Raw genomic sequence first — 25,542 nt, 5'->3', positions numbered from 1 at the left:
CTGTGGCGACAGAAGCAAACGCATTACATCTGACGTCTATAGGGGTTTTTTCAGTTTTTGGCCCAATTTCTCAGGAAGTATGGATTTGCACTCATTGATATAAGAGAAGTCTTTCTTGTCCATCTGGGATGTTTGTAGAACAATTATTAATTATTACATTACAACGTTAGGATCAAATCGATTTTTCCCTTCGAAGCTTTTTGGAGATTTTGGGTAATTAACTCACGAAGTATGGACTTGCCCTCGAAAAAAATTACGCCGTCGTAAGAAGTACTGCCCACAAGTAGAACTTTTTGGACAAAAATTCAAAATGTTCCGAGACGATTTGTTAAAATCGTGTGGGAGGTACCAATATAGTCCATATTCCAACGTTATACATGACTGGATGAAAATATTGGATATGCAAATTTTCGGTTTTGTCATTTTAGTTGGTGCCGTCAGCTTTTTTGGAGCTATTAGGCCATTATTTCAGGAAGTATGGACTTGCCTCCGAAAAAAATTGTTCCGTCGTAAAGGGGGTTGCAAGTACAATCTCCTAAAAAATGCTTGTACTTTTGTGGGAGAGGTAGCGGAATGTGTGGACCGATGATAAGCCATCATCAGAAGATTTGTGCGCTCGATAGCTCTTGAGAGGAGTAACCAATTTGGTTCATATTTGAGGTTCCAATATGGACTCAATCGGTCAACTCCTTCGGGTACCTCCCACACAAAATTTCGGAAAAGGTCAGATTAGGACCTGCCATCGAATCGCTTTGATTTTTATTGTAACAACTTATATTCGCTCCCTCAATTAGGACGGTAAAAGTTTTTTAGGGGCAAATCCATACTTCTTGAAAAACATCCCGAAAGGTGTAAAAATTACCAATGGCACCATGTGTAGTGGAGAGCTGGAGAGCACGATAACTCTCGAAAAGATCAACCGATTTGGTCTAAAATTTGACTTTCCTCATATTTTGTCCAAAATTAGTTTCAGTTGGGCAATATCACGATATATCTTGAACTGGACAACCAATTTGGTCCCAACATTTGATAACCTAATATTTTGTCCAAATTTAGTTTAGCTTCTAAAGTGAACCATATCGGTCGTCTCCTAGGGTACCTCCCCCAAAAAAGTTAAAAATTTGTGTCTAAGTGCAGTTTAGGGTCTGTTCAAAGAACCTTTGGAAATGTATACCGATGCTGTTAGTTGTGGCCCTGTTTAAAGCGATATTATGTTTTCCATAGACAGATAACCTCATGTGACCTTCTAGAAAGAGAAACCCTCAGGTGGTCTTGAATATAGAGAATACCGCCGAATGCCTCAGGAAGTCGTCATTAGAAAGAATTCCTCATATGGTCTCCTATAGATGGTGGCATTTTATGGAGAGAAGACCTCGAGTGGTCGTCTATAGACGGAGACACAGGAAATCTGTTGGAATTTTATATAAGAAGACCTCAGGTGGTCTTATATAGGCAAACGATCTCATCTGGTCTTCTATATACAGAAGAATTCACCTTGTCTTCTATAGACAGAAGATCTAAGGTGAACTTCTACAGACAGTCTTTTATAGACCGAAGACCTCAAGTGGTCTTCCATAGATGATGGTCTTCTTTAAAAAAAATATCTCAGATCAGTAACTCGTCTATAGACAACAGAAGGTGGTCTTTCTATAGATGGTGATATTTTATAGATAGAAGACCTCAGATGGTCTTCTTTAGACAATGACCTGAGATAGTTTTCTGCAGATTGTGGTATTTTATAAATAGAAGGCCTCAGTTAATTTACTATCACATTTAAGTTCATCTATCTATAACTTAGATGGTCCTATCTAAACTGAAGACCTCAGGTAGTCTTCTTTAACTAGAAGACCTAAGATTGACTGTAGACAGAGGACCTCAGGTGGTTTCCTATATACAGAAGACGTCAGGTGGTCTACTTTAAACAGAACACCTCATCAAATCGTCTATAGACAGAAGACCTCAGGGGGTCTTCTTTAGATGGTGGTATTTTACAGATGGAAGACCTCAGGAAATCGTCTATAGGCAGACAACCTAAGGTAGTCTTGGGCAGAAGACCTCAGCTGGTATTCTATATGCATGACATTTATAGATAGATGGTGGTCTTCTTTAAACAGAAGACTTCAGGTGATCTTCTGCGGACGAACAAACTCAAGTGGTCTGCTTTAGACAGAAGAAGATAGACAACTTTAGTTATTTTATAGATGGTGGTGTTCTTTAAACAGAATACCTCAGGTGGTGTACAGACGCAAGAACTCAAGAGGTCTGCTTTAGATTGAAAACCTAAGCTGGGGTCTTCTGTTTATAGGAGATCACCTTCTGTAGACAAAAGACCTCAGGTTGTCTTCTTTAGACAGAATACCTCAGGTGGTTTTCTTTGTACAGAGGACCTGATGTTTTATAGGTGGTGGTCATATTTTTCAGCTTATTTTTCTAACTTTAGTGTCCAAAGAATAACTACATATTCGGTGCGACATGTATCTCTAGAAATAATGGGTTACGAGGTTGATTTTTAAATAGTTACGCCTACCACAAAGCTCTATCGCTAAACCCGTCAATCGCTAATGGCAGTAACGCTGGGTATGTAATAAAACATTATTTTAATAAATAAATTTATCATTCGCCTTTGTGGTCAGACGCTGACGCTGGCATGTGCCACGTTACAAGAAAATAACTGAATTAAGTTTACCTCAAACATTGTTGCCGGGTTCATCATCATCATCATTGACGTGTTCTCCTCTGTTCTGTCATTTGTCTGCCTTGTTGTCATTTTGTTTGTTACTTTTTTGCATATGTGTTTTTTTCTTCTTTATTCATATTTTATTTTCATTGTTGTTTATGAGTGTTTGTGTTTTTTTTTGCATTATTCCATTATTACTTTGCCGACTTACGATTTTTTCGTGTTCGTTTTGTACCAGGCTGTGACGGTGCACGTTGTATATGTAGCCCCCTCCTTCCCGCTATTGTCTTGGGGCCGGCATTTTGCAATTTTTCTCACTTTTTGCCCTGTGCTTTTTGTTGTTGTTGTCTCTGAGTCTTTGTCGTCGTTGTACATTATCGAAACGAAGGAATTTGAAATTTTGTTTTGTTTATTTCTATGTATATTATTGTTGTTATTGTGTTTGTTGTTGTTGTTATTTGCCATTTTATTGGTAACGAACGAGACATTGTAGTGAAGTTGTGTTTCATAGTTATGGTTCTCGCATACTTCAACAACAATGATGATGACATTTAAATATTTTTAACAACTATTTTTTCACTTGCATTTAGCGGTATATTTAACATATGGTATTGGCAAATACCAATAGGTACAGTGGGCAGTTTATGGAGAAATACACTAGGAGAGGAGTTACAAGTAAGTCAGTCTGGCATGAGGAATCTTAGAAACGTCAATGTTTCCTAACGTATTGACATAAAAGCTTGAACACAAGTGGCTGGTTGGCACGAAAGAAATTACCCGTATTCGTACAGGTATCTCCTCTGAAAAATTCAAAAATTTTGCTTTACAATTCAGTTCACGCATTGTGCTGAAATTTTATATTTTTATGAGCACTCCTTCAGTTTCTCACAGTAATACGGAGGGTATAACTATATTTGTCATTCTGTTTGTAACACATCGAAATATTCGTCTGAGACCCCATAAAGTATATACATATATTCCTGATCAGCTAAAATTCTAAGTCGATATACCATGTCCGTATGTCCGTCCGTCTGTTGAAATCAAGATACAGCTCGCAATTTTAAAGACAGAGGATGTTTGGTATTGAAAATGGACTATATCGGCCAACGCCTTCATATAGCCCCCATAGAACGGTACCTCCCGATTTTCGATATTTTGAAGGTAGTGTCCTCAATATACCACCGAAAAGTCTGAAATTTGATATTTATTCTTCATTGGGGGTATAAAACTTTCCACCTGAAATTTGTCGGCATAGGTTCACGTCCTCATATAGCCCCCATAGAACTGTACCTCCCGATTTTCGGTATTTTGAAGATTGTGGTCTCAATATCCCATCGAAATGGCTTAAATTTGGTATTTATTCTTCATTGGGGATATAAAACTTTCCACCTGAAATTTGTAGGCATAGGTCCATGTCCTCACATATCCGCCATAGAACGGTACCTCCCGATTTTCGGTATTTTGAAGGTGGTGGCCTCAATCTCCCATCGAAATGGCTGAAATTTGGTATTTATTCTTTATTCGGGGTATGAAACTTTCCACCTGAAATTTGTCGGCATAGATCCATGTCATCATATGTCCCCCATAAAACGGTACCTCCCGATTTTCGGTATTTTGAAGGTTGTGGCCTAAATCTACCATCGAAATGGCTGAAATTTGGTATTTATTCTTCATTGGAGGGTATAAAACTTTCCACCTGAAATTTGTCGGCATAGGTCCACGTCCTCATACATCCCCCATAGAACGGTACCTCCCGATTTTCGGTATTTTGAAAATTGTGGCCTCAATCTACCATCGAAATGGTTTATATTTGGTATTTATTCTTAATTAGGGGTATAAAACTTTCCACCTGAAATTTGTAGGCATAGGCCCATGTCCTCACATATCCGCCATAGAACGGTAACTCCCGATTTTCGTTATTTTGAAGGTGGTGGCCTCAATCTCCCATCGAAATGGCTGAAAGTTGGTATTTATTCTTCATTCGGGGTATGACACTTTCCACCTGAAATTTGTCGGCATAGATCCATGTCATCATATGTCCCCCATAAAACGGTACCTCCCGATTTTCGGTATTTTGAAGGTTGTGGCCTAAATCTACCATCGAAATGGCTGAAATTTGGTATTTATTCTTCATTGGAGGGTATAAAACTTGCCACCTGAAATTTGTCGGCATAGGTCCACGTCCTCATACATCCCCCATAGAACGGTACCTCCCGATTTTCGGTATTTTGAAAATTGTGGCCTCAATCTACCATCGAAATGGTTTATATTTGGTATTTATTCTTAATTAGGGGTATAAAACTTTGCACTTGAAATTTGTCGGCATAGGTCCACGTCCTCATATATCCCCCATTGGACTGTACTTTCCGACTTTCGGTGTTTTGAAGATTGTGGTGTCAATATCCCATCGAAATGGCTGAAATTTGGTATTTATTCTTCGTTGGGGTACTAAACTTACCACCTGAAAATTATTGGTACAGGTCCACGCCTTCACATAGCCCTCAGAGAACGATACCTCTCGATTTTCGGTATTTTGAAGATTGTGGGCTCAATATCCCAACGAAATGGCTGAAATTTGGTATTTATTCTTGATTGGGGGTATAAAACTTTCCACCTGAAATTTGTCGGCATAGGTCCACATCATCAGCGGTACCTCCCCATATAACGGTACCTCCCGATCTTCGGCATTTTGAAGGTGGTGACCTCAATCTCCCATCGAAATGGCTGAAATTTGGTATTTATTCTTCATTGGGGTATACAATTTTTCATCTGAAATTTGTCGGCATAGGTTCACTTTCTCATATACCCCCCTTAGAACGGTACTTCCCAAATTTCGGTATTTTTAAGGTTGTGGCCTCAATCTCCCATCGAAATGGCTGAAATTTGGTATTTATTCGTTGGGGGTATAAAACTTTCCACCTGAAATTCGTCGGTATAGGTCCACATCTTCATATAGCCCTAAAAGAGCGGTACCTGCCAATTTTCAGTATTTTGAAGGTTGTGGCCTCAATATCCCACCGAATTGGCTGATATTTGATATTCATTCTTCGTTGGGGGTGTAAAACTTCCCTTCGCAAATTTCTCGGTACAGGTCAACGTTTTATACAGCCTCCATAGAAAGGCACTCCCGATTTTCGTTATTTTAAAATTTTTAGCCAAAATACGTGACTAACTGATATGTGTTAATTAGTCTTCGCTAGGGGTACAAAACATTATTACAGGTGCAAAACATCCTTTCGAAAAAGGCAGACAGTATAGGTCCACTTTTTGGTATAACCCCCAATAAAGATGTTTTTGAAGATTTTAATCACCTTTTTCTACCGAGATGGTTGGTAATTGGAATTTTGTGTCCAGAAGATATATCGAGTTTTAAGTCTAACCAGTATTTCCCAATTTTTTGTAATATTTTCGAGGCGATATTGCATAATTCAATATTGTGTGTTGCCAGAGGATTCGAAAATTTTAGATATTGGTATATGTTGTGGAAAGAACAACGATGGCACCGCATATTGGATCCCTTAAGGCAGTATTATCAGTTAGAATATTCTGCTCCTACAATTAATAAGGAAAAGTTTTTTACTTTCATAAACGAAATGAAACTAATTGTTCTTATTTACTTCAACACGGTTCGTGGTGGAGCCTACAAAAAGTGAGCCCCAGCCGAACTTAACGCCGTTCTTACTTGTCTTATTCTTCATGCTTCTCCCGATAATGCCCTAATGCGTTCTTATAGACCTTCCCTTCGTGGATTAAAAAAATCCCCGAGTGCGGATTAGTAATTTTAGTCGTTTGCAAATTCCAACATTAATTTGCAGTCTCATCATATCTTTACCCACTGTAACTGTATTTAAAATTGGGTGGTGCTGGGTTGAGTCAGCTTTTACTACAGCCATACACTTGTTTATTGTGTTTATTGGATGGAAAGCAAGCAAAACAGAAAACCCAAAAAAGCAAAACATTGCTCATAGCATTCTCACTGACTCTTGGCCCCAACAATATTTACTCTCACTACCAAACAAAAATCAATGAACAAAACAAGACTCTCCGGCTCTCTATCTCAGATTGGTGAATTTAAGAGAATGGAAACAAAAAATATTTTAAGAGATAAAAACAAACTTCAACAAAAATATATTTTCACAAATTATATTTATTTTATTAAAACTACAAAATTGTTCTTATTAATTTAGAAAATATTTTCAAACTACAACCGGCATAAAAAATTATCACTAAATAATGAAAAATATATGAATTAGTGTCTTCTTTATGTGGACATATGGAAACTGTAAGATGTTTAGTAGATAGTATAATTAAGAGGTTTTCATCATAAATTATGCCGGTTTTGTATTTTGGTGATGTCAACTTTGTGGATTTGTGCTTTTGTTAAACACCGGAAAAAATTCTACAAATAAGTAAGGAATTAAAATATGTAGTACTTCATGGTTGCCATAACCACCTAACAAACCAATCGTACCGACTCGTAATGAAATCGCAACAAAATTCGGATGCTACGTCCGATGTCGGATCCGAAATCGTAATGATATCTTAATGAAAGTTGTATGAAGTGGTTGACATAATCTCGGAAATGTCGGAGCGAAATTAGATCGATTTCGAAACAAAATCTGAAGAAAATCCTTGATATAATCGGAAGGAAGATTTATTTCCGACATTCCCTCCGATATCGCAACGAAATCGGTACAAAATTTTCAACAGGCTCAAACTTTATATACCATCCAACACAAAATAGTCCTTATTAAAATGGAATAATTATCTAATCCAATCTAAAATGGGTTCAGAAAGGTACCACCTATCTTTACAAGTTTTGGGGGAAAAGTTCTTTAACTGCAGGGAACTTCAAAAGTCAAAAAAAACGATGACGACGATTTGTGGTGGGGAAGTTTTGTGGCCATTGAGAACCAGAAATGTCAAACTACAGATAGTTCGGTTAAAAATTGTAGCTTAAATTCTCAAAATACCTAAAATCGCGAGGTACCGTTATATGGGCTATACCAAAATATGGATCTATATTGACGATTTTTGGTAGACAAAATTCGTGGCCACTGAGAACCTGAAATGTCAAATAACAGATAGTCTGGGTAAAAATTTTAGCTAAAATCCTCAAAATACCGAAAATCGGGAGTTTCTATTATATGGGGGCTATACCAAAACATAGACCTTTGTTGACGATTTTTGGTGGAGAAGTTTCGTGACTACTGAGAATCTCAAATATCAAATAACACCTAGTTCGGTTAAAAATTATAGTTAAAATCCTCCAAATACCGAAAATCGGGAGTTTCCATTACATGGGGGCTATACCAAAACATGAACGTATGCCCATAATTTTTGGAATTTAATTTTGTTGATCACTCGGAACCCTAAATGTCAAATTATAGCTAATTGGGTTTGAAAATATGACTAAAAATCACAAAATACCTGGATTCGGTATATTCGGTTCGAGAGTTATCGTGAGGTGCGGTGGCTGGGGCAGCCACAATACATGCTGGTCGCAGGGTATTTTACAGCTCTCGGGTCATTTTCTCAAAAAATGTGGACTTGCCACTCAAAAAACTTATATCGTCGTAATAGGGGCCGTGCGTGCAAGCTGATGCAAGAAAACTCAAAACAATTCGAGAGGAGGTCCTAAACTGCCCTCTTCCGAAACACTGTACAACACGAAAATTATTAACCATATTCTGACACCGTAGCGTGATAGAAGACCAAAAAAGAAAACACGTGTTTCGACGTTTTTTGGGCGGTTGGGTATCTTTGGACCAGAGTCGGAGGAAAAAGTATTAAAATTTAATATTTTCAAAAGATTTTTGCTATTTTTACCATTAAGAACCGTTCATAGACATTTTGCATGTTCCAGAAAGTTGTTTACTGATGCCTTTGGTACATTATTGTAGTTGGTTGTTTTCTTGAATATTGACTGGTTTAGTATCTGTGGACCCGAACCAGAGAAAACAGGATACAAATCACACTTGCTTTCCTATTTTGACCTGTAAGAACCGTCCATACAGGGTTCGTATATTCTAGAAAGATGTTTATTGAGATCTGAGGTACGTTTTTGTAGTTGGTTGTTTGCTTCAAATTTGATCGGTTTGATATCTGTAGACCAAAACCCGAGAAAACAATTTTAAAAGAAATTTGACCTTGCAGATGTAGTTTGATGGATTATATGTGTTCACAATTTTTGTTCTTTATGACAAGAGCTACAACTTTGCCTCTGAGATAAATTCAAATTTCCTAACGGTTTGGAAGATATAGTCCTGACTTTTTACATCAAAGCCTCAAACCTTTGGAGGCCTATAACCGCGAAAGTTTATGAGGCAGGGAAAAACGGCGAGACAAGTGTCTTCTCTTTTTTGGTGTTCTATCACACTGTGGAGTCAGAAAATGGTTAATAAAACATGACTCAGAAAATCACACACAGTGAAATTTTGTGTGGGAGGTACCCGAAGAAGTGGATATATAGTCCATATTCGAACCTGATCTATGTGCAAAGTATGGACCAAATCTGTTACGTGCGCACAATTTTATTGAATAGTTCTGACCTTTTATGGGGGAGATACCAGAAGGAATGGACCGATAAGGACCATCTTCGAACTTAAACTAAGTTTGGACAAAATATTACGAAAGTCAATTTATTTTTCTCATCTATGAACATTGTAGTTTCAGAACTTACTAGGTGTAAACACCTTTCAGGCGCACCGTGACATTTGACATTTTCTCGTTAGATCCAGCACAATGTGAAAAGTGCTCAAAAAAGGCTCTTGTGGATTGGTGCAAAGAAAATGTGAATAAATATGTGCTTCAAACGACGTTCATAAGATCGTCACAGACAAATCTTGGATGTATGCGTATGAGCCCGAAACAAAACAGTAATCGACCGTGGGCATCCTCAAACTTGAGCGAAATCCACCGAAACTTGATCATGGAAAAATCTTTTCGAAGGAAGTGGTCCCCTGTTTTTTCGGTAAAACTGGGCATGTGCCGACTATACGGCTTGAGCCACGTAGGACGGTTAATTTTGAGGGGTACACTACAATTTGTTTGCCTGAAATCTTTGGAGAAAATCGGAAAACGAACTTTGAGGAAACGAATCATTGTGCATCATGACAATGCAAGCTCTCAAACATCGATTCAGAACATGGAATTGATGGGTCATCCGCCGTACAGCCCTGCCTTGGCAACCAATCACTTAAATTGATTCCCTAACATCAAGAAAAAAAGGTGTGGTCAACGATTTTCGTTGCCAGAAGATACTGCCTAAGCGTTCAAAAACCATGTTTTGGCGGCGTCTGAATCATGTGACTGTAAACAACACAACACATGATCGTATGTCAAACTGTTCTGAGTACGTTTAGGTTAAAACTGTCAAATGTTCAAAAAAAAAGTCAAATGGCAACAGTACGTGCTGCCTAGGCTGCAAACTTTTGTGGTTCTCCTTGTGTTATTATTTTTTTTATTCTGGTTCGAATTTTCCGTTTTGGTAGCCCGAATCGCGAACCATATTTCGGAAAGTATAGACTTCCTGCCGGAAAACTATATGTTTATTATTGTGATTAGTATAACATGGACTACCTGTGATAAAACGTTAAACCTGATCCAAGAGGTGACCATAAGCAACATAACTGTGTTTGTAACGTGGTTTTCTCGTCGACTGGGGTAAGTTCAGTTGTGTCCAGGGTATCCATAAGGAGCCACTAAACCTTACGAAATAAAAAGACTAGTAATATCCCTTTCCTGAGGGCTATATCTGGGATTGTATTCGATATTCGGACGCTAATGATCGGAAAGACAATGTATTCGGTGTTCGGCTGTAGATGATCGGGAAGACGATGTATTCGGTGTTCGGTTGTTGATACGATGGATTCGTCGCTTGAGTGTTAGTGTAAGGCTACGATCTAGTTTCTACAATGTAACACTATTACTCAAACAGTGGAACAGCTGACCCGAAGGCCCTGTAGAACTGAAAAACCCGAAGGCCCAGACGAATGGAACAGACGACTCGGAAGCCCTGTAGAACTGAAAAAACCCGAAGGTCCAGTGCCGAATGGAACAGACGGCTCGGAAGCCCTGTAGAACTGAACACCCCGAAGGTCCAGTGCCGAATGGAACAGATGACCCGAAGGCCCTGTAGAACTGAAAACCCCTCGCTGACTTAGCGAGTTCTTCTTCGAGGGAAACGGTGTTGTCTGTGTTCGGCTGCCGATGATCGGGAAGACGATCAATTAGGTGTTTGGCTGCAGATGATCGGGAAGACGATGTATTCTGTGTTCGGCTGCAGATGATCGAGAAGACGATGTATTCGGGGTTCGGCTGCAGATGATCGGGAAGACGATGTATTCGGTGTTCGGCTGTAGATGATCGGGAAGACGATTTATTCGGTGTTCGGTTGTTGACACGAGGATTCGTCGCTTGATTGTTAGTCTAAGGCTACGGTCTAGTTTCTGCAATGTAACACTATTACTCTAACAGTGGAACAGCTGACCAGAAGGTCCAGTGCCGAATGGAACAGACGACTCGGAAGCCCTGTAGAACTGAAAAACCCGAAAGTCCAGTGCCGAATGGTACAGAAGACCCGAAGGTCCTGTAGAAGTGAAAACCCTCGCTGAACTAGCGAGTTCTTCTTCGAGGGAAACGGTGTTGTCTGTGTTCGGGTGTGAATGACCGGGAAGACGATGAATTCGGTGTTCGGCTGCAGATGATCGGGAAGACGATCAATTAGGTGTTTGGCTGCAGATGATCGGGAAGACGATGTATTCTGTGTTCGGCTGCAGATGATCGAAAAGACGATGTATTCGGGGTTCGGCTGCAGATGATCGGGAAGACGATGGGTTCGGCGCTCGGCTGTTGATGTTCGGGAACACGATGGATACGGCGTTCGGGTGTTGAGACTCGAGTATCGGTGTTCGGGAACATGATGAGTACGGCGTTCGGTTGTTGACACGATGGATTCGTCGCTCGGGCGTTAGTCTAGGGTCATGCTATTCGTTGGTATTGTTGAGGTTACGAAGCTTTTCGGCGCATCACACACACGACCCTCTTCTTAGTCGGTATTGGTTTAGGCAATGATGAACACGAAGAGAGGTTTTGGGTGGTGAATCGTAAGAAAACGTAAAGGCGAGTGCTCATCTTGCTCATTTATGGTAACACCAAGGTGTACGTTAGTGAATTTAGAACAAACTGTAGTTCCAATCCGCGTAGCTAACTCCCTGCAGTAGCCAACTCGCCATCAGCAACAAACTCTGCAATATATGAGTGACTCGAGGCATGAAGTGAATGCGAATTATTCGCCCTAAGCACGTACTACGATGGTTGCAAAAATACACTTGAGTTAAATTTACCAGTGTGTGGCCTGTTATACCACTAGTGTCAGGTAGAGTGGGTAAACATGACTGTAAGGGGTTTCTTGGTAGTAGTTGTTGTGTTATGTACGTGATCATATTGTCACGTCATATGTCAGGCATACCACTTCGGAAAAAGTCAAGTCCCTTATGAAAGTGTGGACTTCCCTTGTGTTGGGGATATGGGAAATAATTTTTTGCTGATTTCACGTTTTACAACTCGACAACACTTATGTGGTTTTTAATATTAAGAGAAATTTTTAAACAAAGAGACCTGCCTTTTTTGTTAATGGTCATGCGCCAAGAGTATGAGTGTATTTGTTATTGCACTGGCGATAAGAAAATAACATCATACGAACCGGCTGTTTTTGTTGTATCCCCCCAACAAGCGGAAATGAGAATTTATTGCTAACGCTTACTCTCTCTCTCGCTCTATCTCTCTGTACTCCTCCAATCGCTTGCCGTTGTGTTGGGGGACTTTGGCGAAAATGAATTCAGTCTTTACTGAGTTGAACTACAAGTAGGGTTGCTGTTTAAGTTCTAATCTAAAGAGTTGTTTGTTCGTCGGAAAGTGTAAAATAATAAAGTGGAAATAAAGCAAACAAAAAAAAAGAAATTCATGCAAACGAATACAAAAAAAAAAATAAACAAGAAAAAGTTTAAAGAAGCAAAATAAAAAATATAATACAAAGCAGCAAAAATTTTAAAGGTCGTTGTTTGTTGCCGTCGTCGTCGTGTTTACTTCTTCGTCTCCGCTGTCATCATCACCGCTTTTGTCATCGCGTTAACCCAACATAGAGTAGTTTAGTTTTTGTCGTTGTTGTGTCGTCCAAAAGTGGTTCCGCAAAACAAAAATTCCTCAATAGAAAAAAAATAAACAAAATTAGTTTTCTTTAAATTTTGGAAATTATTTAAGAAAATAAAAAAAGATATATCAGTGAAAAGTAAAGTGCAAATTTGTAACAAAACAAGGTTTTCTTCCCAAGTAAAATAAAATTAAGAGAAAATTCCCAAGTAAAATAAAATTAAAAATTATTTTGAAAAAGGTGATTATTTTGATTTTAAATAAATAAATATTTATAACAATGCAAAAATTATGGATCAAATAGAAAAAAAAAACTACAATCGTCTGTTCCTATACTTTTTGCAAGAAAATAGAAAGTCATTCTTGTATTTGGCCATATTGTTGACGTGTTTATTTTTTTGCAATTCTGTTTAAATCTCCTTCCGTATATTGCCGCTGGCCTTTGTTACTGTTCGTAGAATATCTATAGCTGTGTGTGTGCGTTTATATTTTTATTGAATATTTTGCCAATATGTTTGGTGTGTTCGTGTGTGTTTTCAGACAATATGCCAAGGAAAAATTCTCAAAATGTTTTTTGTTTTGGACAAAATATTAAATATTTTATTAACACTTATCTTTTGTGATGTATGGAAAACAAAAAAATGCAACAACAACAACAAAAGTGCTCCAAACAAACCAAAATTTCCAAAAAAGAAAGAAAATTTAAACGTTCTCTTCTTAACTCTTTTCAAGTGCCAACTAACCAGGAACAACATCATCATGACCATTGTCTTGTTTTAACCACAAACATACTACAACGAACGGTCTCAAGATACCCACACATACCAATGAACAACATCAACAAAACATAACAAATTTATCTATTTTTTTTTTTTTTTTTTTTCTTTAAATTACACTCACTCTTCGTTTATTCCCCCAAAACAATAAACGAAGTTCTTGTTGTATTTGTCAAATAGTTGTTTGAACATTTTTTTTATTAAATTTGTATCGTGGCATACGAACAGCTAACGCTGTACCAACAACAACAACAAATGCAAAAACCCCACATAGCTCCCCAAACATCAGTGGCAGCAGTAAACAGCAACAACAACTTTGACTAAACAAAACAAAATAATTACTTTACTCTCTCGCTCTCTCACTTAACAACAACAGCTCCACCTGCTCATCAAATTCCCCCCAATAGTAAATTCAGAGAACAATCTCTTAAAACAAAGATAGTATGCGAACCCACTGCACAGTGGTCCCACTTGTATGGAAAAGAGTGCCAAAAATAGTTCTAATCGAGCTACCGCCTCGAAATTTTAAAAGTAGGTTTATAACAAGCCAAAAAGATATAAAACCATTTTTAGTGGATGTAGGTCCATATTTGGGTATAGCTCCCATAGAAAGGTACCGCCCGATTTGTGGTATTTTGACGATTTTGGCCAAATTAACCAACCGATTTGGATGTTATTTTGCATTTTGAGTTCTGAGTGAATAAACTACCTCGTTGCAAAAAATATTCAATATAGGTCCACGTTTAGGTATAGCCGCCATATAAATGTACCCTCAGATTTTCGGTATTTTGACAATTTTAGCGAAATTTTCCAACTGATTTGGCTGTAATTTGGCATTTTGAGTTCTGAGTGAACCAAATACCTCCATGCCAAAAATGGTCAATATCGGTCTACGTTTAGGTATAGCCCCCATATAAACGTACCTCCCGATTTTCGAAATTTTGACGATTTTACCCACATTTTCCAACCGATTTGGTTGTAATTTTGCATTTTGAGTTCTGAGTGAGCAAAATACCTCCTTGCCAAAAATGTTCAGTATAGGTCCAAGTTTAGGTATAGCTCCCATATAAACGTACCTCCCGATTTTCGGAATTTTGACGATTTTACGGGCGTGGTATAAGAGGAATAATTTAGCGGGTGGCAGATGGGGGCAGCTGGACTTTTTTTAATCGTAAAATAGAGACTTTCCCCTCCATTCTAAAAAAAATTTCGAGACTCACAAATGCTCACAACATTAGTAAAACTCAACATAAATTAATAGTAATTATATTAAAAATACCAGAAAAAGTCATTTATTAAGAATTTATTTTTAATGAGGTTAGAAAACGAATTATGAATTCGTTTTTTCGTAATAACATTGCCAATGCCATCACCTATAAGTTTCATTTTGAAAATTGCACATTTACCTCTGCAATTTTTTATAATTTTACTCATAACCTACGAATGCTTTGCGGAGGTATTTTTCGTTTTTAAGGCTTCACATACAAATCACAACTTCTTCGACTTAACTTGGCGTATTACCACTGTAAATTTACAAAAATAAGGCTGGATGTTAAAAATTTGATATGTTTAGAGAATATTTATTTCAATCGCAATCAAATTTGTCGCCATCAATTTTTCGATTTTTGTCCACGGGAGGAACCACTGTGCACTGTGGTTACTGGGTATCTCTTAGACCCAGTAACCACAGTGGGTTCGCATTCAAGATATTTTAACTAAAACAAAAAAATAAAATAAAATAAAATACAAATTCTTGCTTTCAAAGATAAGATGTAAATATTTAAGTATTGGTATTGTGTTTTAGCTACTTTTGTACATACATACATCCATACAAACATCCAGGGTATCTATGTATGTTGTATGTATGTATGTCAAGCTAACTTTTATTATACGAGTACTTCATTGTATAGACAATATGTTTGCAAATAATTTAATATGTGCCTACTTATTTGTTTTTGTTATTATTTTTATACAAACATATGTATGTACATATATCTGTGAAGCAAGTATTTTATTCGTGTTGATAACAAAAAGGCAAATTGACTCATCAATTAAGTCTGAAATGCCAGCCATACAATAAATAAATTTAGATTTGTCAATGTTAGAGAATTTGTAGGGTTTTATCGAACATATGGTATTTTATGGGGGGTTTTCAAAATATGTTTTTTAATTCAAAAATATTTACGTTGGTATTTTAAACTCTTTGGCTGCGAAGATATATTGCATTAACTTTCATTCAGGCTTTGTCGACATAGATATACCCTCAGCCAGTGCGAATATTGAATATTGGCTTTTTAGATCTTTTGGGGCAGAAGGATGATACGGTGGCTGTAACTTTCAACAGCGTGACGAAGAGGTGGTGAAGCTATGTTGCATATGCCATTCGACACGTTGGACGTTGGGCGCAGGCAGAAACTCAATGGTAATGCTTAAGCAAATGTACATATGAACCCGGAGATGAGTATTTGACCAGTGTTCTCAATTTGTCGTCAGGCACCCATATTGTACCAAAAGCCTCGAATATTGGCAGGGTAGTCCTGCTCCTGAAACAAGGCAAGGGTGGCATCAGAGGGGATTCATTAACGCCGATTTTCCTCCTGTCGCCAGGAGCGAAGATTTTAAAGACACAAAATCATTACAAGCCGTATCCACACTTATAAAACAACTATGTATATGTGTGGACACCAGTCTAGTCTAAGAACAGTACAGTGAATTGATCCTTATCTCCGGACGGCATAGTTATCGTACGATGTTGGGATAAAACTCAATATACCTGACATAGTGCATTTGTTCCATCGAAGGAATTGAAAACAAGTAAGATCGGCTTTAAGTTCGGCCGAACTTGTTATACCCTCCACCAGGAGTGGTATTGAAGTAAAATGGAACAATTAGTTTCCTTTCGTTTATGAAGAACATTTTCGGTAAAACAACGTCGCTAAAATTCAAAATACCGAAATTCGGTAGGTACCGTTCTATGGGGGCTATATCAAAACGTAAAACGTAAAGTCTGGCGTAAAGTTTTTAGACTCAAAGAAAATTAAATATAAAATTGATGATAGATATTTCAGTAAGATAATGTGGTTAAAACCTAAAAAATACCGTAAATCAAGAGGTACGATTGTATGGGAGATATAGGAAGATGTGGACCTATACTGATAATTCTTTTCTCGACCATTTTATAACCCCATAAAATACTAAATAACAAATTTCAATTCTTATACCCTCAGCCTTTAGGCTAAAGAGGGTATATACACTTTGATACGACCAAAAATGTACCTAATCGAAATAATGGTCTTGGGTCTAAGTATGTTTGTACGATATCCGTTTCAGACAATTTTGAGTAGATCTAGCAATGTCCGTCCATCCGTCTGTCTTTCGGTCCACTCCTTCTGGTACCTCCCACACAAAATTTGAAATAAGTGCAGTTTAGTGACACCTCACGAATCGTTATGACATTTTTTGTAAGAGGATGTTCGTGCGGCCCCCGTTACGTCATTGTAATTTTTTTCGAGAGTAAGTCCATAGTTCCCGAGATAATGGCGCATAACCTCAAAAAAACGCTGCACTATGTCGGGAGTTCAAATAAACGGTGGCCAAATATAAAAGGAGTTGGCGTTTGCAGATGAATTTTGGTATAAATACTTATAGTTCACTGACAATGTAGAGAGCAAAAAAATTAGGAAGGTCGGTCCACGTTTTGGGGTAGTCCCCATGCAACGGTACTTCTTAATGTTTCGGTATTTTGAATATTTTAGCTAAACTTATCAACCAAATTGGTTGAATTTTGAGATGCGGGGTTTTCACTTTACAAAGAACTTTTCCGATAAAAATTATGGACATCGGTCCATGTTTTCACATAGACCCCATATAACGGTACCTCCCGATTTTCGGAATTTGAAGATTTTACATATGTTTCACGCCCAAATACGCCGAAATTTTGCATTGAGGGTTCCCAATGGACCAAAAAACTTTTCTGATAAAAATTATGTACATAGGTCCACGTTTTGATATAGCTCCAATAGAACGGTATCGCCCGATTTTCGGTATTTTCAAGGTTTTAGCCGCATTAAACAACCAATGTAGCTGATATTTGGAATTTAGTCTTCGCCAGGTCTTGCGAAATATTTTTACAGAGAATTGTTGGCATTGGTTCACGTTTTGATATAACCCCTGTGGAACGGTACCGCCTAATTTTCGGGTTTTTAAGGTTTTAGCCACATTATCCACCCAAAATTACAGAAATTTGGTGTTCAGTCTTCATATATTTTTGTGAGTTTATTGAAAACATAAAAATTTTGTCTTCAAATAAGAGAATTTTCCTTAAAATTTTTTTGACCTATTAATGGTCAATAAACGGCATATTTTTTGGTTAAACATCAAATTTTGACTTTGTATTCTTTTCCTTGACGGTGTATTCTTTTTCGATGACAAGTCCATACTTTTTGAGATAGTGGCCCTGGAGCTCCAAAAAATCTGCCGGCACTAACAAAACTTGATTGTGCCTAACATAACACTCGCGTACATACTTGGATTTCGTCCAAATATGGAACGTACATCGTACCACTCTTTAGGGTATCTCCCACATAAAATTTGGAACATGTAAAGTTTAAGGTTTTTTATACCCTCAGCATTTGTGCTAACGAGGGTATATATACTTTCATACGGGAAAAATGTGCCTCAAGGAAATAATGGGTTTAGACCCAAGTATGTTTGGACAAAATGTGTTTCAGACAATTTGGAATAGATTTAGCAATGTTCCAATATGGACTCAATCGGTTCACTCCTTCGGGTACCTCCCACACAATATTTCGGAGAAGTTCAGTTTAGGACCTGTTCTTGCAGCGCTTCGTTTTTTGTTCTGGCAACTTGTATTCACTTCCCCCCATACGACGGTAAACGTTTCATCAGGGGCAGGTCCTTACTTCCTGAGAACATAGATATAGATCATGTCCGAATATGGACTGTATTTCTCCACTCCGTCGGGTACCTCCCACACAAAATTTCGGATAAATTCACATTAATACCTGCTCTCGATTCTCGATTCACTTTGATTTTTGTTGAAGCAACTTGCATTCGCTGTATCCATTACGGAGGTAAAATCTTTATCAGGGGCAAGTATATACTTCTTGAGAAAACAGCAAGAAAAGTGTAAAAATCCCTATGGCACCATATGTAGTGGCTGGAGCGCATGGCAACTCTTGAAGCTTTGAGCTTTTATCATAGTCCATATTTTTGTCGGGAAGTTCATACGCCCATAATTTTGAAACCCACCTAACTACATACGTTTTTTCGGAAAAAAAGTATTTTAATTCACACTGGCTGAGGGTATATCTCTGTCGGCAAAGCCGACTGATACTTCTTTACTTGTTCGGTGAGATATTGACATCACATCCTTCACAATTACGAAAATCGGGAGGTACCGTTCTATGGGGGCTATATCGAGACGTGGACCTATACCGACGAAATTTAGTCGGAAAGGATTTTACTTCCAACGTGGACTAAATACCACATCCCAGCCATTTCAGTGGCTTGTTGTGGCCACAACCTTCAAAATACCGAAAATCGGAGGTACCGTTCTATGGGGGCTATATGAAGGCGTGGACCCATACCAACAAAATTCTGGGGGAAAATTTTATATTCCCAACGAAGGCTAAGTACCAAATTTCAGCCATTTCGGTGTGACAATGAAGCTAAAACCTTCAAAATACCGAAAATCGGGTGGTACCGTTCTATGGGGGCTGTAGGTGTGGGCGTGGACCTGTACCAACAAATTTTTGTGTGAAAGTTTTATTACCCCAACAAAGACTTAATATCCAATTTCAGCAACTTTGTATGAATATTGAGGCCACAACCTTAAAAAACCGAAAGGGGGGCTATATGAAGGTGTGGACCTATACCGACAAATTTAGAGAGGAAAGTTGAATACAAATTTCAGCCATTTCAATGACTTATTGTGGCCACAGCCTTCACAATAACGAAAATCGGCAGGTACCGTTCTATGGGGGCTATATGAAGGCGTGGACCTGAACCTACCGATTTTCCGATTTTCGGAATTTTGAAGATTTTACATATGTTTCACGCCCAAATACGCCGAAATTTTGCATTGAGGGTTCCCAATGGACCAAAAAACTTTTCTGATAAAAATTATGTACATAGGTCCACGTTTTGATATAGCTCCAATAGAACGGTATCGCCCGATTTTCGGTATTTTCAAGGTTTTAGCCGCATTAAACAACCAATGTAGCTGATATTTGGAATTTAGTCTTCGCCAGGTCTTGCGAAATATTTTTACAGAGAATTGTTGGCATTGGTTCACGTTTTGATATAACCCCTGTGGAACGGTACCGCCTAATTTTCGGGTTTTTAAGGTTTTAGCCACATTATCCACCCAAAATTACAGAAATTTGGTGTTCAGTCTTCATATATTTTTGTGAGTTTATTGAAAACATAAAAATTTTGTCTTCAAATAAGAGAATTTTCCTTAAAATTTTTTTGACCTATTAATGGTCAATAAACGGCATATTTTTTGGTTAAACATCAAATTTTGACTTTGTATTCTTTTCCTTGACGGTGTATTCTTTTTCGATGACAAGTCCATACTTTTTGAGATAGTGGCCCTGGAGCTCCAAAAAATCTGCCGGCACTAACAAAACTTGATTGTGCCTAACATAACACTCGCGTACATACTTGGATTACGTCCAAATATGGAACGTACATCGTACCACTCTTTAGGGTATCTCCCACATAAAATTTGGAACATGTAAAGTTTAAGGTTTTTTATACCCTCAGCATTTGTGCTAACGAGGGTATATATACTTTCATACGGGAAAAATGTGCCTCAAGGAAATAATGGGTTTAGACCCAAGTATGTTTGGACAAAATGTGTTTCAGACAATTTGGAATAGATTTAGCAATGTTCCAATATGGACTCAATCGGTTCACTCCTTCGGGTACCTCCCACACAATATTTCGGAGAAGTTCAGTTTAGGACCTGTTCTTGCAGCGCTTCGTTTTTTGTTCTGGCAACTTGTATTCACTTCCCCCCATACGACGGTAAACGTTTCATCAGGGGCAGGTCCTTACTTCCTGAGAACATAGATATAGATCATGTCCGAATATGGACTGTATTTCTCCACTCCGTCGGGTACCTCCCACACAAAATTTCGGATAAATTCACATTAATACCTGCTCTCGATTCTCGATTCACTTTGATTTTTGTTGAAGCAACTTGCATTCGCTGTATCCATTACGGAGGTAAAATCTTTATCAGGGGCAAGTATATACTTCTTGAGAAAACAGCAAGAAAAGTGTAAAAATCCCTATGGCACCATATGTAGTGGCTGGAGCGCATGGCAACTCTTGAAGCTTTGAGCTTTTATCATAGTCCATATTTTTGTCGGGAAGTTCATACGCCCATAATTTTGAAACCCACCTAACTACATACGTTTTTTCGGAAAAAAAGTATTTTAATTCACACTGGCTGAGGGTATATCTCTGTCGGCAAAGCCGACTGATACTTCTTTACTTGTTCGGTGAGATATTGACATCACATCCTTCACAATTACGAAAATCGGGAGGTACCGTTCTATGGGGGCTATATCGAGACGTGGACCTATACCGACGAAATTTAGTCGGAAAGGATTTTACTTCCAACGTGGACTAAATACCACATCCCAGCCATTTCAGTGGCTTGTTGTGGCCACAACCTTCAAAATACCGAAAATCGGAGGTACCGTTCTATGGGGGCTATATGAAGGCGTGGACCCATACCAACAAAATTCTGGGGGAAAATTTTATATTCCCAACGAAGGCTAAGTACCAAATTTCAGCCATTTCGGTGTGACAATGAAGCTAAAACCTTCAAAATACCGAAAATCGGGTGGTACCGTTCTATGGGGGCTGTAGGTGTGGGCGTGGACCTGTACCAACATATTTTTGTGTGAAAGTTTTATTACCCCAACAAAGACTTAATATCCAATTTCAGCAACTTTGTATGAATATTGAGGCCACAACCTTAAAAAACCGAAAGGGGGGCTATATGAAGGTGTGGACCTATACCGACAAATTTAGAGAGGAAAGTTGAATACAAATTTCAGCCATTTCAATGACTTATTGTGGCCACAGCCTTCACAATAACGAAAATCGGCAGGTACCGTTCTATGGGGGCTATATGAAGGCGTGGACCTGAACCTACAAACTTCTGGGGGAAAGTTTTGAACCCCCAACGAAGACTAAATATCAAATTTCAGCCACTTTGGAGTAAAATTGAGCCCCCAACCTTCAAAATACCGAAAATCGGGTGGTACCATTCCATGGGGGCTATATGAAGGCGTAGACCCATACCAACAAACTTCTGGGGGAAAGTTTCGAACCCCCAACGAAGACTAAATATCAAATTTCAGCCACTTTGGAGGAATATTGAGCCCCCAACCTTCAAAATACCGAAAATCGGATGGTACCGTTCTATGGCGGCTATATCAAAACGTGGACCGATATAGCCCATTTGCAATACCAAACATCCTAGGAGTAATATAAACTTCTATACCAAATTACAAAGCTCTATCTTAAAAATTTCAAGTTTTCAACAGACGGACGGACGGAAATTTTTATATCGACTTAGAATTTTACCCTGCTCAAGAATGTATATACTTTATAGGGTCTCCGATGAATATTTGAATGTGTTACAAACGGAATGACAAATTTAATTATACCCTCAATATTATGGTGGAGGGAATAATTAGAGTAATGAATTTTTTACAAACTCAAATCCCTGTATCATAACGTGATGAGTTTCTAAATAAAGTTATATAAAATATCAATTATAAGGTGCTTCGGTAAAACAAACCTAACGCACAAAATTATAAAATTTGAATTTACCAGAATTATGGGCAATTTTTTTAAATCACTGCACTATGGTTTCAATCAGGAAATGTTTGGCCAAAACTATTTTTTTTTAAGTTTCAAAATTTTAATTTGTCTTTGCGCAGAATAATGAAAAATACTTCAAATCAACAAAAAATAATTAGTTTTTGTAAATACGGCTGTTTGCCGTTAGTTTACGCAGTTCCAAAGTTAATATTTTTTTGTATAAAAATAAAAAAAAAAATTTTTGTTGTAAAATATACTTATTTCGTTGTGTTGTGTCGTTGCATAAATATTTATTATGAATTGGGAAGCTGATGGCGACTACTTTCATAGTATTTAAAAAAAGATTCTTTGTTCTTTGTTTTTTCTACTAATAATTTTAATTATATTTAAATTTAAATTAGCGTAGAAAAACCAATGTTTATCTTTTTAAGATGAACTTCCCGTCGTTTTTTAAAGAGAATTTTCACTCGTATACCATGAGAAAATGTTTTGTATTTATACGGAAAGAACATTCAGAGGACTATTGAAGAACTGTTGTTTTCATAAGAGAAGGCTTGAATTTCTGACGTTCTAAAGTTCTGACACTTGGGTATACACTGCACCCCGGTTATCTACCTCTCTGCTTAACTGCCTTTCCCGTTTAATTGCCTCACAACTTAAATCCCCAAAGTTTTTTCATGTAAATGAGTTCAAACTTTCCCGGTTAACTACTTTTCTATAAGTACCCAATTCGGATATTTGCCCGTCAAATATTTTCCCCAAAAGGAACATACAATAATACTTTTATCGGTTTATTGCCCACGCTGGTGTATTTCTGAGATAATCAATTTCGATGTCTACCGGAATTGTAATGAAGATGTCCAGTGATATGTTATGCTCACTGATGACTAAATTTCTTATGGGTTAAATAATATAACTTATATATTTTTAGACGTGAAATGAACTATTCTACTATACACCGTTTAGTTTTTTGACGATTGAGATGAGATTTTTATAACTACCCACATGAGGTAGCTATGCGGGATTTTCGTAACTGCCTTTCCCGCATAACTGCCTCATTTTTTTGGAATTTTATGAGAGGTAGTTAACCGGGGTGAAGTGTAAAAAGTTTCTTGTTGAAAAACAGGAAACAATGGAGCTGATGCTGATTAGTAGCGAAATCCGCAACTTCTCTGTCTTACCACTTGGTAAACATCGCCAATTTTTCCAACTAATAAATTAAAGTTAAGTGCGAGCTTACCGACAAAAATATATATTTGAATTTAAGCTCACAGGTATTTCAGAGGGGTTTCCTGAGGGAGTGGATCAAAATAGTCCATTGTGGAAGTGGATCTTATGTTGGGAATCATTTATTTTCGATAGATATCGCAACCACCAGTCATTTCAGTTAGTCACGATATAACTTAGAACTTTTGGACCACAATGTCGGGTATCATGGACTTGCCCACGAAAAACATATGCCACTGCAAACAGGACCACCCAATAGTAGAATCGGAAAAAATTTCCGAAAGATCTTGGAGCAGGTCCTAAACTGAACAAAAACAAAAATATTGACCTTTTTTGGGGAAGGTACCACCCTAAGGAGAAGTAAGTTATGGACAATTTACGAAGATAAATATAATAAATTCACTCCAGAACTAAATAGTTTTTACACATTTAACACATTTTTACCCGAAATGCTTTCCCGTACACCAAAAAAATTGCAAAATGTTCACTTCTCTTTGATCAAAAATGGGGCAAATTTGAGCGAGCAATAATGTGCAACAGTTTGCCGGTTTTTGATTGATTGACACGTCGACTGTGACATTTGTTCCAGATGTTTTGACGTTTCTGCCATTTTTCCGTGTTCCCGTACATTTTGGAAAAATGTGTGCGTTGAATTCATTGTTGACAGTTCTCTCTCTAAAGAAGTACTGGAAAGGAGGAAATATTAGGAGATCAGAAGTTTGGCCAAATCGGTTGCGCTGTTCAAGATAATCATGGTAGACACGATTATCTTGTGAAATTTTTTGCACATTTGCGTTGGTGGTACCGGAAGGGGTGGACCGATATTACCCTTCTTCGAATATTAACTCAGTTTGGATAAAATATTAGAAAGCCTAATTAATATTGGACTGAATCGGCTGATTCGTTGTAGAGTTATCGTGTGCTCCAGCTACTACACGTGGTGCCGTAGGGCTTTTTACAGGTTTCTGGTAATTTTCTCAGGAAGTAAGGACTTGCCCTTGCAACAAAAACTTGTATCATTGTAGTGGTACAAGCGATTCGAGAATTGGTCTTAAACTGCATTTTTTCGAAATGTTGTGTGGGAGGTAGGCGAAGGAGTGGACCGATAAGAGCCGTCTTCGAACTTAAACTAAGTTTGGACACAATATTACGGAGGACAAATTCTAGACGCAATCAAACGATTGATCCCATCGAGTGTTATTGTGCGCTCCATCAGACAGACGGACGGACATGGCTAAATCGACTCCAAATTGTCTGAAACGGATTTCGTTCAAACATACTTGGCGTATAAACCATTATTTCGATGAGGTAGATCTTGTATACCCTCGTTGGCATAAATGCTGAGAGTATAAAAATATGAGTGAGGGTATAAAAATATGATTTATTTTCGGAGTCGACTCCGGAGTTGGAGTCGGAGTCTGACCAAAAATGGTTCTACTCCGAAGCCCTAGTACAAACTTTGTACATCGTATTATTTCTTACAGATTTGGATTTCGCCTGAATATGAACTATATCGAACCACTCCTTCGGGTGCAAAATGTTCTCTTTGTGGCCCTTGTAACAACGGTACAATTTGTTCGGGGGTCCAAGTCTATTCCTCTTGATGAATTGGCGCAAAAACAAAAAAAACCTAGAGACGTTAGAAGTATTCAGTTATCTTTATTATGTCCGAGGCTGAAGGTATATCTCTTTCGGCACAGCTGACTGTTGTTTTAATTAATAAGACTCTTTGAATAAATATTTTTGAACAGCGGAAAATTAATATTTATTTACGATAAAATTTAATTTATTGGCTACAATCATACCTATTTGTTGATATCGTTTTAAAAAAGTTTTATGGTG

At 37.8% G+C, this 25,542-nt stretch overlaps 1 protein-coding gene across 3 annotated transcripts in view; it reads left to right on the top strand.

Annotated features, from left to right (window-relative positions):
• shep (RNA binding motif single stranded interacting protein alan shepard) overlaps positions 1-25,542 on the top strand; it is a 1,233,958-nt gene that overhangs the window by 957,679 nt on the left and 250,737 nt on the right. Inside the window, exon 1 of one of the 3 annotated variants that reach the window (XM_073985864.1) lies at positions 12,467-13,070. The exons of the other annotated variants lie outside the window; for them this stretch is intronic. The gene's annotated coding sequence lies outside the window, so the exon portion shown is untranslated. Of the gene's footprint in view, positions 1-12,466; positions 13,071-25,542 lie in introns of those variants that run through there. 3 annotated transcript variants of the gene reach the window in all.

Source organism: Musca autumnalis, unplaced genomic scaffold (genome assembly GCF_047663935.1).
Source record: "Musca autumnalis isolate F117 unplaced genomic scaffold, ASM4766393v1 scaffold_4, whole genome shotgun sequence".
NCBI classification, from domain to species: domain Eukaryota; kingdom Metazoa; phylum Arthropoda; class Insecta; order Diptera; family Muscidae; genus Musca; species Musca autumnalis.
The sequence above is the reverse complement of the archived record's forward strand: the minus strand, read 5'-3'. Positions and strand labels throughout refer to the sequence as shown.